This window comes from Amphiura filiformis, chromosome 12 (assembly GCF_039555335.1).
Source record: "Amphiura filiformis chromosome 12, Afil_fr2py, whole genome shotgun sequence".
Taxonomy (NCBI): domain Eukaryota; kingdom Metazoa; phylum Echinodermata; class Ophiuroidea; order Amphilepidida; family Amphiuridae; genus Amphiura; species Amphiura filiformis.
The window spans coordinates 60,826,414-60,838,528 of NC_092639.1; positions in this window are offsets into that span (position 1 = coordinate 60,826,414).

Here is a 12,115-nt window from a genome sequence, read left to right on the forward strand (position 1 = left end):
CACACACATACCATTTCGGTCATACACAAGTTTGACTGATGTTTTGATCGTATGAATTTAATCTTGTTTTCCATGATTTTATTAAAAAGCTCAGATTTTGTTACAAACACCTTGATTTGTGCAGGGTATGGCCAGAGTAGCTACTAGTTCATTGAAGTGTATTACAAAAGTGTAAAATACATGGGTTTTTTTGGTTTTGTTTTTGTTTTTTCAAAATCGAGGGTGACCTCCTCATCAAATGTTACAATATTGCTTTAATCCTGGTCATGGCAAATAAAAAGGTCTATCATCAAATAATCATACTTTGAATTATAGGAATATACCAGTGCTGAAGAATTATATTGGGGTCTGCGAGCATGGTTTCTGATTTTGAATGCATTGATTGTCATGTTTTTTTCCAACAGGGAAGCACAATTTGATAGCCCCAAGGCCATAAAGGGATTGTTTCAGTGACTTTTGATTGAAACCCTAAGCGCTATATCTTTTTTTGTTATTACCATTGTCCGATTGTTTTCAAGTCAAAAAGGCCAAGCCAAGCATTTTCACTTCCTACCATAAAGTCGGATTTTTGCCAATTCCAATTAATGCGCATGACGCAATATTTTGCCTTGTCAACCATGGCGACCATCTTGGATGCGCAAGGATAATGAATTTAAAAACTGCACATTCATGAGGAATAATCAATTTGAAATGTTTATGAAGTAATTGTATCATGTTTTCCCATACCTGCATATTCAAGATAGCCGCCATCGCACACGCAACTCGTAATCTTGTCACTTGCACTGGACATGTGATTGTGCACAATAATATAAGCATTGATAAATTTTGGCCCACTTTTACATCTACTGCTGAACTTGGTATTAATGACATACCAGTACAGCAGCTGATATTGGTATTGATGAAATAGCTATCTCTACTGCTGATGGTAGAATTGAAGAAGTAGCTATCTACTACTGATATTGGTATTGATGATATAGCTGTCTACTTCAAATATTGGTATTGATGAAATGGGTACCTACTGCTGACATTGGTATTGGTGAAGTAACTATCTACTGCTGATAGTAGTTTGATGAAGAAGCTATCTACTGCTGATATTGGTATTGATGAAGTAGCTATCTACTGCTGATAGTAGTATTGATGAAGTAACAACCTACTGCTGACATTGGTATTGGTGAAGTAACTATCTACTGCTGATATTGCTATTGATGAAGTACTTTATCTACTGCTGATAGTAGTATTAATGAAGAAGCTATCTACTGTTGATATTGGTATTGATGAAGTAGCTATCTACTGCTGATATTGGTATTGATGAAGTAGCTATCTACTGCTGCTAGTAGTATTGATGAAGTAACAACCTACTGCTGACATTTGTATTGGTGAAGTAACTATCTACTGCTGATATTGGTATTGATGAAGTACTTTATCTACTGCTGATAGTAGTTTTGATGAAGTAGCTATCTACTGCTGATATTGGTATTGATGAAGTAGATATCATCACTGCACATGGTATTTCCACAGTTATTTACGCTGATGACACCCAGCTGTATGTTACATTCTCGCCCAAAGATCGCGAAAGTGCTGTGCGGAAGATCGAAAATTGTATTGCCGATATTAGATCATGGTGTAGAGGCAATGCGCTGGTGCTGAATGACAGCAAAACAGAGTTGTTATACTTCTCTTCGAGGTTTGTCAACACTACTTGGGTACCTTCTGTACGGATTGGAGATTCTGTCGTCTATCCCTCCAACAAAGCTCGCAATCTTGGTGTCACTTTTGATTCATCGCTGATTATGAGCCAGCACGTCGACAACTTGTGTAAATCCGCTCTTCATGGCATAAGAAAGATCGGTAAAATCCGCCATTATCTTGATCAGGATTCAACAGTCAAGCTAATCCACGCGTTTGTTACATCTAGGCTAGATTGCTGTAACTCACTGCTCTTTGGATTACCAGAGCGGAAATCGCGAAAATTCAGCGAGTGCAGAATACGGCCGCGCGTCTTGTTGTTCGATTACCTCGTCGTGAGCATATCACACCTGTGCTTGAAAAGTTGCACTGGCTACCAATTCAACAGCGGATAGCGTTCAAGATATTGCTTCTCTGCTACAAAGCCCTTCACGGATTGGCCCCTGAGTTTATTACTGACCTTGTCCACCAATACGTACCCACCAGAACGCTAAGATCTGCTTCTGAATGTCGTTTGGTAACAACGAATCCATCTACAAAATCGTATGGTGCTAGGTCCTTCTCATTCGCTGCTGCTAATTTATGGAACCAGATTCCAAAAGCAATCCGTCAATCTTCATCTGTCGACGTTTTCAAGTCCAAGCTCAAGACGCATCTTTTTACCATGTATTTTCATCAGGATCAGTAATGCTGTATTTTTGTGTATCTATTAAGCTTTGTGCAATTATTTAAACCCAGCCCACTTACCATCTTTGGGAGCAAAATGCTGTTGCCTTGATCTTGCTGAAGAGTGCACGTGCTAGTAACCTCTCCTCTCCTGGGTTATTTCTCGCCTTATGTGCCGGTCACATTCGCTTAAACCCCATGCTTTATATTATTGTTTATTTGTTACTTTATAATGTGCAATTAACACCCAGCCCAACTTACCATTCAATGGGAGCAAGATGCTGTTGCCTTTATCTTGCTGAGAGTGCACGTGCTAGTAACCTCTCCTCTCCTGGGTTATTTCTCGCCTCATGTGCGGTCACATTTCGCTTACTTCCATACTTTGTATTATTGTTCATGTATAATGTTATATTGTGCATTTGATAACACCCAGCCCAACTTACCATTCAATGGGAGCAAGATGCTGTTGATCTTTCGCTGAGAGTGCAAGTGCTGGTAACCTCTCCTCTCCTGGGTTATCATGCTTTTTCATGTGCCGGTCACATCACCAAATGTGTTTTGTATGATATCATATTTTGTATTTTAATTTGTACATTTTATATTACTTGCTACTTGTATTGATTTTAAAAACATTTTGCCTATTCTCATGTTATAGTAATATTATTGTATTTTGTATATATTATCATGTTGTATCATGTGTAAGTTTAAGTTATTTTTGGTAGTTTTTAAGGTTTTGCATTGTTTTATCTGTAAAGCGCCCTGAGGCTTTTCTGCATAGGGCGCTATATTAAATCTTTGTTTATTATTATTATTATTATTATCTACTGCTAATAGTAGTATTGATGAAGTAACAACCTACTGCTGACATTGGTATTGGTGAAGTAACTATCTACTGCTGATATTGGTATTGATGAAGTAACTATCTACTGCTGATAGTAGTATTGATGAAGTAACAACCTACTGCTGACATTGGTATTGGTGAAGTAACTATCTACTGCTGATATTGGTATTGATGAAGTAACTATCTACTGCTGATAGTAGTATTGATGAAGTAACAACCTACTGCTGACATTGGTATTGGTGAAGTAACTATCTACTGCTGATATTGGTATTGATGAAGTAGCTATCTACTGCTGATAGTAGTATTGATGAAGTAACAACCTACTGCTGACATTGGTATTGGTGAAGTAACTATCTACTGCTGATATTGGTATTGATGAAGTACTGTATCTACTGCTGATAGTAGTTTTGATGAAGAAGCTATCTACTGCTGATATTGGTATTGATGAAGTAGCTATCTACTGCTGATAGTAGTATTGATGAAGTAACAACCTACTGCTGACATTGGTATTGGTGAAGTAACTATCTACTGCTGATATTGCTATTGATGAAGTACTTTATCTACTGCTGATAGTAGTATTAATGAAGAAGCTATCTACTGTTGATATTGGTATTGATGAAGTAGCTATCTACTGCTGATAGTAGTATTGATGAAGTAACAACCTACTGCTGACATTTGTATTGGTGAAGTAACTATCTACTGCTGATATTGATATTGATGAAGTACTTTATCTACTGCTGATAGTAGTTTTGATGAAGTAGCTATCTACTGCTGATATTGGTATTGATGAAGTAGATATCTACTGCTAATAGTAGTATTGATGAAGTAACAACCTACTGCTGACATTGGTATTGGTGAAGTAACTATCTACTGCTGATATTGGTATTGATGGAAGTAACTATCTACTGCTGATAGTAGTATTGATGAAGTAACAACCTACTGCTGACATTGGTATTGGTGAAGTAACTATCTACTCTACTGCTGATATTGGTATTGATGAAGTACTGTATCTACTGCTGATAGTAGTTTTGATGAAGTAGCTATCTACTGCTGATATTGGTATTGATGAAGTAGCTATCTCTACTGCTGATAGTAGAATTGAAGAAGTAGCTATCTACTACTGATAGTGGTATTGATGATGTAGCTAGTCTACTTAAAATATTGATATTGATGAAATAGGTACCTACTGCTGACATTGGTATTGGTGAATTAACAATCTACTGCTGATATTGGTATTGATGAAGTACTTTATCTGCTGCTGATAGTAGTATTGATGAAGAAGCTATCTACTGTTGACATTGGTATTGATGAAGTAGTTATCTACTGCTGATAGTAGTATTGATGAAGTAACAACCTACTGCTGACATTGGTATTGGTGAAGTAACTATCTACTGCTGATATTGGATATTGCTATTGATGAAGTACTTTATCTACTGCTGATAGTAGTATTGATGAAGAAGCTATCTACTGTTGATATTGGTATTGATGAAGTAGCTATCTACTGCTGATAGTAGTATTGATGAAGTAACAACCTACTGCTGACATTTGTATTGGTGAAGAAGCTATCTACTGCTGATATTGGTATTGATGAAGTAGCTATCTACTGCTGATAGTAGTATTGATGAAGTAACAACCTACTGCTGACATTGGTATTGGTGAAGTAACTATCTACTGCTGATATTGGTATTGATTAAGTACTTTATCTACTGCTGATAGTAGTTTTGATGAAGAAGCTATCTACTGTTGATATTGGTATTGATGAAGTAACTATCTACTGCTGATAGTAGTATTGATGAAGTAACAACCTACTGCTGACATTGGTATTGGTGAAGTAACTATCTACTGCTGATATTGGTATTGATGAAGTATTGTATCTACTGCTGATAGTAGTTTCGATGAAGTAGCTATCTACTGCTGATATTGGTAGTGATGAAGTAGCTATCTACTGCTGATAGTAGGATTGATGAAGTAACAATCTACTGCTGATACTGGTGTTGATGAAGTAGCTATCTGCTGCTGATAGTAGTATTGGTGACGTAGCTATCTACTGCTGATATTGGTAGTGATGAAGTAGCTATCTACTGCTGATAGTAGGATTGATGAAGTAACAATCTACTGCTGATACTGGTGTTGATGAAGTAGCTATCTGCTGCTGATAGTAGTTTCGATGAAGTAGCTATCTACTGCTGATATTGGTAGTGATGAAGTAGCTATCTACTGCTGATAGTAGGATTGATGAAGTAGCGATCTACTGCTGATACTGGTGTTGATGAAGTAGCTATCTGCTGCTGATAGTAGTATTGGTGACGTAGCTATCTACTGCTGATATTGGTATTGATAAAGTAGCTATGTACTACTGATTTTGATATGGATGAAGTAGCTAGCTATCTGCTGCTGATATTGGTATTGATGAAATAAGTACCTTTCTACTACTGATATTGGTATTGAAGAAGTAGCTATCTACCACTGATACTGGTATTAATGACATAGCTACATACAGCTGATAGTTGTGTTGATGAAATAGCTATCTACTTTTGATATTAGTATTCAGCCCTCCCCGGAAGACACAAGTTTTGTGTGGGGGTGCCGAATTCCAAAAAATGTGAACCTTTTCTGCCAAAAATATTGCTTGCATGCAAAAGTGGTCTTCATTCCCAGAAATTTTTGGGCTATTTTGAACAGTTAACAAGAAATAGTAGTTCCTTTGTTATTTGTCTGTTTTGTCAATTTGGACATATGCCCCCCCCCCCCCCTTGTCGCGGTCCCAACAGGTTTGTGTTCCTCCGTCACTAAACAAACCGTCTGGCGTCAACCCCGAAATGACGATCGCTGATTGGTTTAATGAATTTCCAAATAAAAAGGTTTTCAATTGGCTATAGCTGATGAATTAGGGCGTGACATATGTAAGTGACACAAACATTGTACTTTGTAGATACCGCAAACGCAAAATGTACGCTAGCTTGCAGCCACTGAGGTGCCAATTGTCTGATATATCGCCTTTCATGTCAGCAACTTGCAACACGTACTCACATACATTGTGTTGATTAATACGGGGATTTATATCACTGCATGGCTGTCCATCACTTGCCTTATTTGGCAACACAATATTTTACGGAGTTAATTCAGCCAATCAGGAAAGACGTTTTATGAGGTTGTCGCCAGACGGTTTGTTTTGTGACGAAGGAGCACAAATCGGTTGGGACCGAGACTACCCCACCCCCCATTCACACCCCTGGTCATGGGCCTGTTGGTACTAATAGAATATCTACCTATAGCTGATAGCAGTATTGATGAAGTAGCTATATACTGCTGATACAACTAAACTATCATGTACCACACTGACATTGGTTTTGATGAAGTAGCCATTCGGTGTAGAAGTGACGTAATAATCGGATTAACTACCATAGCAATAGATGAATACAATTTTGAATATATCACTGGGAGGTATTATCATCTCAGATATCGCCCTGCGCTACAACATATATTCATGCGGTACCTATGCATTGAACCCCTGATGTCAAAGAACAGGGATAAAGATCTGCATCGCAATTCTATAGAATGATTAGTATCTTTAAAAGAGCTGTATTGTATTCAATCAATGATTGCAGACATACACAGGTGATTAGTGCAACCTGCTTGTAGTGCAGGGCGATATATTCAAAAATTGTATTCATCTATTGCTACGGTAATTAATCCTGTTACATCATCACTTATATATGATGAATGATGAACTTTTGTGACAATGTGGTTCATATGCAAATATTAACTATGGGTCTTTTTATCTTTTCAGTTTCCGTAAGTCTATTGCTCAGATACGAAAACGCAAGGGATTCAGTAAGTTTACTGTAATCTGACTTCATTGTTAACTTTGAAGTTTATTTAGCTTATTTCAATAGGCGTGGATGCCTGTGTCAATAAAGGCTGGAGAGACAAGGTTATGGATCACCGGTGTCATGGGTGTTAACACCGGTATTTTTTATGGTCTAGCGCCCTCTAGTCTTTGACACTGTTATTGATTCACATTATTACAAAATGCCAATCCAAATGAAAAGGTCCACTTTTTTCTGTAAAAACGTTGAAAATAAGCCCTTAAATCACAAAAGGTCCGCTTATGAGCATGTCGCACCCCAATACACATGTGCAGGGCCGCAGTGTTGCCCTTCCCTCGTCTATCACCCTATTTTGCTTCCTCCTCCCCCCCCCCCTCCGAATGATCAGTCTCCCCACTCTCTCCCCGGTCCCTTCTCTTTCCTCTCGAGTTCTTCTCTTTCTAGTCTTTCCGTTTCTCCCTCTCCTCTCTTTCTTCCTCACCCCCTCCCACTCTCACTTGTTCAGTCTCAAGTATCCCCTCCCTCCCTTCCTCCCTCCCCCTCCCTTGCGAAATTTATCAGTATGACCAGAGAAGATGAGACTGAAAATAAGCTCTGCAAAAATAAACATTTAAAATAAACCAGAGTCTTGCATATAGGCCCAACCAATTATCAGATTAGCTTGCCATTGGTACGAATGAATAGAATAAATTATCTTTGCTCCAATGCAATTCTTTTGTATTGCATTTCAATATAAAACATGATTACCAAATCACCACTTGTATGTGCCTCATTGGGAGATATTTGACTATTTCAGACGCTCGTTTCATAGCCAATATGATAGGCTTTTGCTTATAACTTGGCAACATGGTTAGTATATATTTCAATGCAAGACTATTTTTAAGAGCCACTTACGTCTAGGCGTAAGTGCATATACCTAAACACAAGTCAATTGAAGCCGTACAATTTACCGCGAATTTAGGACCGTAAAATTTAGACTCTTCTTTTGTCTAGATTAGCACCCAACCGCACATCTCAAGGTTTTATGTAAAAAATCAATATAACTTACCAAAACGAAAACTGAAATTCACGAGCTTCAAATTTTCAGTAACTAACAAAAGGCTAGAATAAAAGATTGGTCACACCTGGGAGACTACCACTTCAGAATAACAATGACTTACAAAAACAGATACGGATACGGAAACAGAAACTGAAAAGATAAAACGACGGTATGGAAAGAAATACCACGCCATGTACTAGCCATATTAGATGGACCCCTTTCCCTTATGCCAGTAATCCAATCTATTTCGATAAGAGATTCAAACACAGTAGATCATTTTAGGCAAATATATTTGACTCCTGAAAAATTGGAAACTTTGGAAATATTCTCTAGATGGGGAAAAAGAAACGAAAAGTGTTTATAGGGTCAGTCCATGTCGAAACAGATTGAGTGTACACCCACCCTCTTGGATTTTGCTCTCCTTTGGCTCAGGGGTACCTTTCATGGATCCCTAGGTGAGGTCACAAGAAAAAATTCAAATTCCATTTCGCTTATGAATGGCGGGCAATCAAAGTTTGGCGACCTCGACCAAAATTGTGAATTTAAGGGTCCAAATGACAAAGTGCTCTCTTTGAGGGGCACTTTCTTCTTAATTGAATCAGTTGTGATCCTCTTTTTGAATGTGGTCACTCACTGGCTGTGTCTGAAATACCTAATGCCAAAAAAGATAGATTTGAATTTCGTTGGGATTTCAGAGGGGGTCAAAATCAGCACTTCGTACTGTTCAATCAAATTATCTTGATTTTGAAGGACCCATGATAATGTCACAGTGCACTTATAGGTCCTAATTATGTTCAGAATGGATTAACCATATGCCAATGTCTATGAGCAATTAAAAAAAAGAGAAATTTCTAGACTCCTACAGAATTTTAGGCCACCCCTAAAGTGGTTCAGCCACAAATGGCACTTAAAGTCGGCAAATTTTGACCCCTAATAACTTTAGGTGTACACCAGATATGAATTTCTAGTCTTTTGCATCTGAAAGAATGTAGTTTATTGTTACTAGGAACATAAGATTTGTTTTGTATTTTTTGTGTTTTAGTATTAAGTTGACGCTTTCAAAAATAGTCATTTTTGCCTAACATACCATGCATACAGGATACGGTTCAAAATGCCAATTTTAGTATGATATTTTTTTATATTTTTGATCACTTTATAGCCATTTGTATTATTTATCCTGATATTTCAAGTTGCTCTTGAGTCAAGTAATAAGAAAAAACTACTTTCTAATCCTCTGTATGGATTTTTAAGGGGGTCAAAAATGCACTTCCTGGCAGTGATGCACATGCAAAGTCCAGGTTATGGGGGTCAAATTTTCAGAATGCTCCCAATTATGTCAAGTAATATATCAAATTACTCAGTATGGTCATGAGGATTCCAAAAATGTATAGTTTGTTATGTGTCAGACCTTTCAGGAGGGTGCTATGACGAAAAATGTTCATAGGTCAACGACCTTTTTGAAAGTATCAAAACACAAAAATACAAAACAAATCTTATGTTCCTAGTAACATTAGACTACATTCTTTCAGATGCAAAAGACTAGAAATTCATATCTGGTGTACACCTAAAGTTATTAGGTGTCAAAATTTGCCGATTTTAAGCGCCATTTGTGGCTGAACCACTTTAGGGGGGCCTAAAATTCTGTAGGGGGTCTAGAAATTTCTCTTTTTTTTGAATTGCTCATAGACATTGGCACATGGTTAATCCATTCTGAACATAATTAGGACCTATAAGTGCACTGTGGCATTATCATGGGTCCTTCAAAATCAAAGATAATTTGATTGAACAGTATGAAGTGCTGATTTTGACCCCTCTGAAATCCCAACGAAATTCAAATCAATCTTTTTTGGCATTAGGCATTTCAGACACAGCCAGTGAGTGACCACATTCAAAAGAGGGTCACAACTGATTTAATTAAGAAGAAAATGCCTCTCAAAGAGAGCGCTTTGTCATTTGGACACCTTAAATTCCCAATTTTGGTCAAGGTCGCCAAACTTAGATGGCCCGCCATTCGAAACGAAATTGAATTTGAATTTTTTCTTGACCTCACCTAGGGGTCCATGAAAGGTACCCCTGAGCCAAAGGAGAGCATAATCCAAGAGGGTGGGTGTACACTCAGTCTGTTTTGACATGGACTGACCCTATATTGTAATCAGAGAATGATGCATTCTTCTAAATCCGGACCAAGTTCAAGGTCTATTTTCAGTAAAACTGGGAAGCTTTATGTATACTTTTTTCCCAAATTTTGCTAACAATACAGTGTATTTTGCACCAGTGACAATCTAATTTACTCCATTGATCTATAATATTGGTGATAAAAATAGCATAGCAGACTTTATTCAAGTGTTTATGACCAGAAGGCCCAATCTGCAATAGCTGCCAGGACAGGTGTCATATTTTTTAGATGCGAACACTACATAATGCAGAAATTATCGAAATGTCTCTGGGGCAGCTGTTGCAGACAGGGCCTTCTGTTCCTGAACCCTTGGATTAACCCTATTTCAAACTTACAGTATACAAATGTATACAAATGGTTCAAAATTCAGATCAGTCGCCTATAGCACGGTTCCGCCATATGCGGAGAGAGCCTCGAACTGGCAATAGACATGTAACTTTATGCAATGTTATATGACTGGTTCAATTCCCATTCAAGCATGCTGCCAGATCGAGGCTCTCCTCGCATATGGCGGAACCGTGCAATGGGTGAATTGATCAATATTTCCATTCCCATGTGACTGGCTTATTCAAATGAACCCCTAAGCAATTTCACATTTCTTATTATTATTCACTCAATTGCTAAATTAACACCTAAAAAGACACGAGCTCATGATTTCATTTTATTCATATTTCAGCTTTTCATTGATACATACATGTATACATGTCAATGGTAAGTATAGTACTGTAGAGTTTTTAATCAAAGGCAAGTATTATTGCTCTCTATATATATAGCATAATTATATAGAGCAATAAGGCATATATATACATATGTATGTGATGCAATCAAGCAAAATCAGTCGGAACTCTGAAATATTAAATTTTCAGTTTCTTATAGGATAGTAAGAGGCATTTACAAAGCTGCATTTTGCAGAAAACCCTATTGAAATTTCAACCAGTTCCAAAGATATGAGCAATTTAGAGTTTCCAAAACAACAGGAAACAAAAGGAAATATTTCCCTTCTTTGGCTATATCTCAAAATTGATTTTTCTGAGTTCCGGCTGATTTTGCTTGATTGCATCACATAGTACGTACTTTTACCATTTTATACATCAAAGGCATGTACAATGTAGGCATATACTTTTGAAAAGTTTATAGCACATATCAGATAGGTATAATACATTTATTTATCAAAGACAATTCATTTGGGAATTTCTTAAATACTGCCATGATATTGAAATGCATAAATATCACTTTTTATACATTTCAATACCTAACATAAAATACATTTGTAAAACAATTTCCATAATAATACAAAGCTTACTTCAATAACTTTGTATCTACACTTAAGTAAAAATTGAAATACACAATACATACAATATATAAAATATGTAAACATGTATACAGAAATTACAGATTACAGAGTTGAATGAGATATTACATAATATACGGTGTGTCGTAAGTCCGTTCCGCCTATATTCCGACTTCCCCTGGAGCGTAGTATCAATATGGAAGTACCCCCTCTGTTTATTTGCCTTTGGGCTACTAGCTGCAATGATACCTACGGCTCATTGCAGCGGAAAAAAATATGTCGACAGTTGTTCTAGATTTTTAGAGCTAATTTGTATGTTTTGGCGGATTTAAAGGTCTGCAGACCTCGGATTTCAATGAAAAACAACAATAACCAAGGTTTGCATACCTTCGGAGGTTATCAACCATAAAGAGACAACAACTTCAATTAAATTGCTATTAAAGTGACATTTATATTAATCTAAAACAATAACCAGTAACAAATTAATTGTGTAAGTATAATTTAAAGCATGTTAAAGTGGTTTTCTTATGGGGGGAGGAACAGACTTATGACACACGGTATATTATAGGTTATGAGGATACACAAC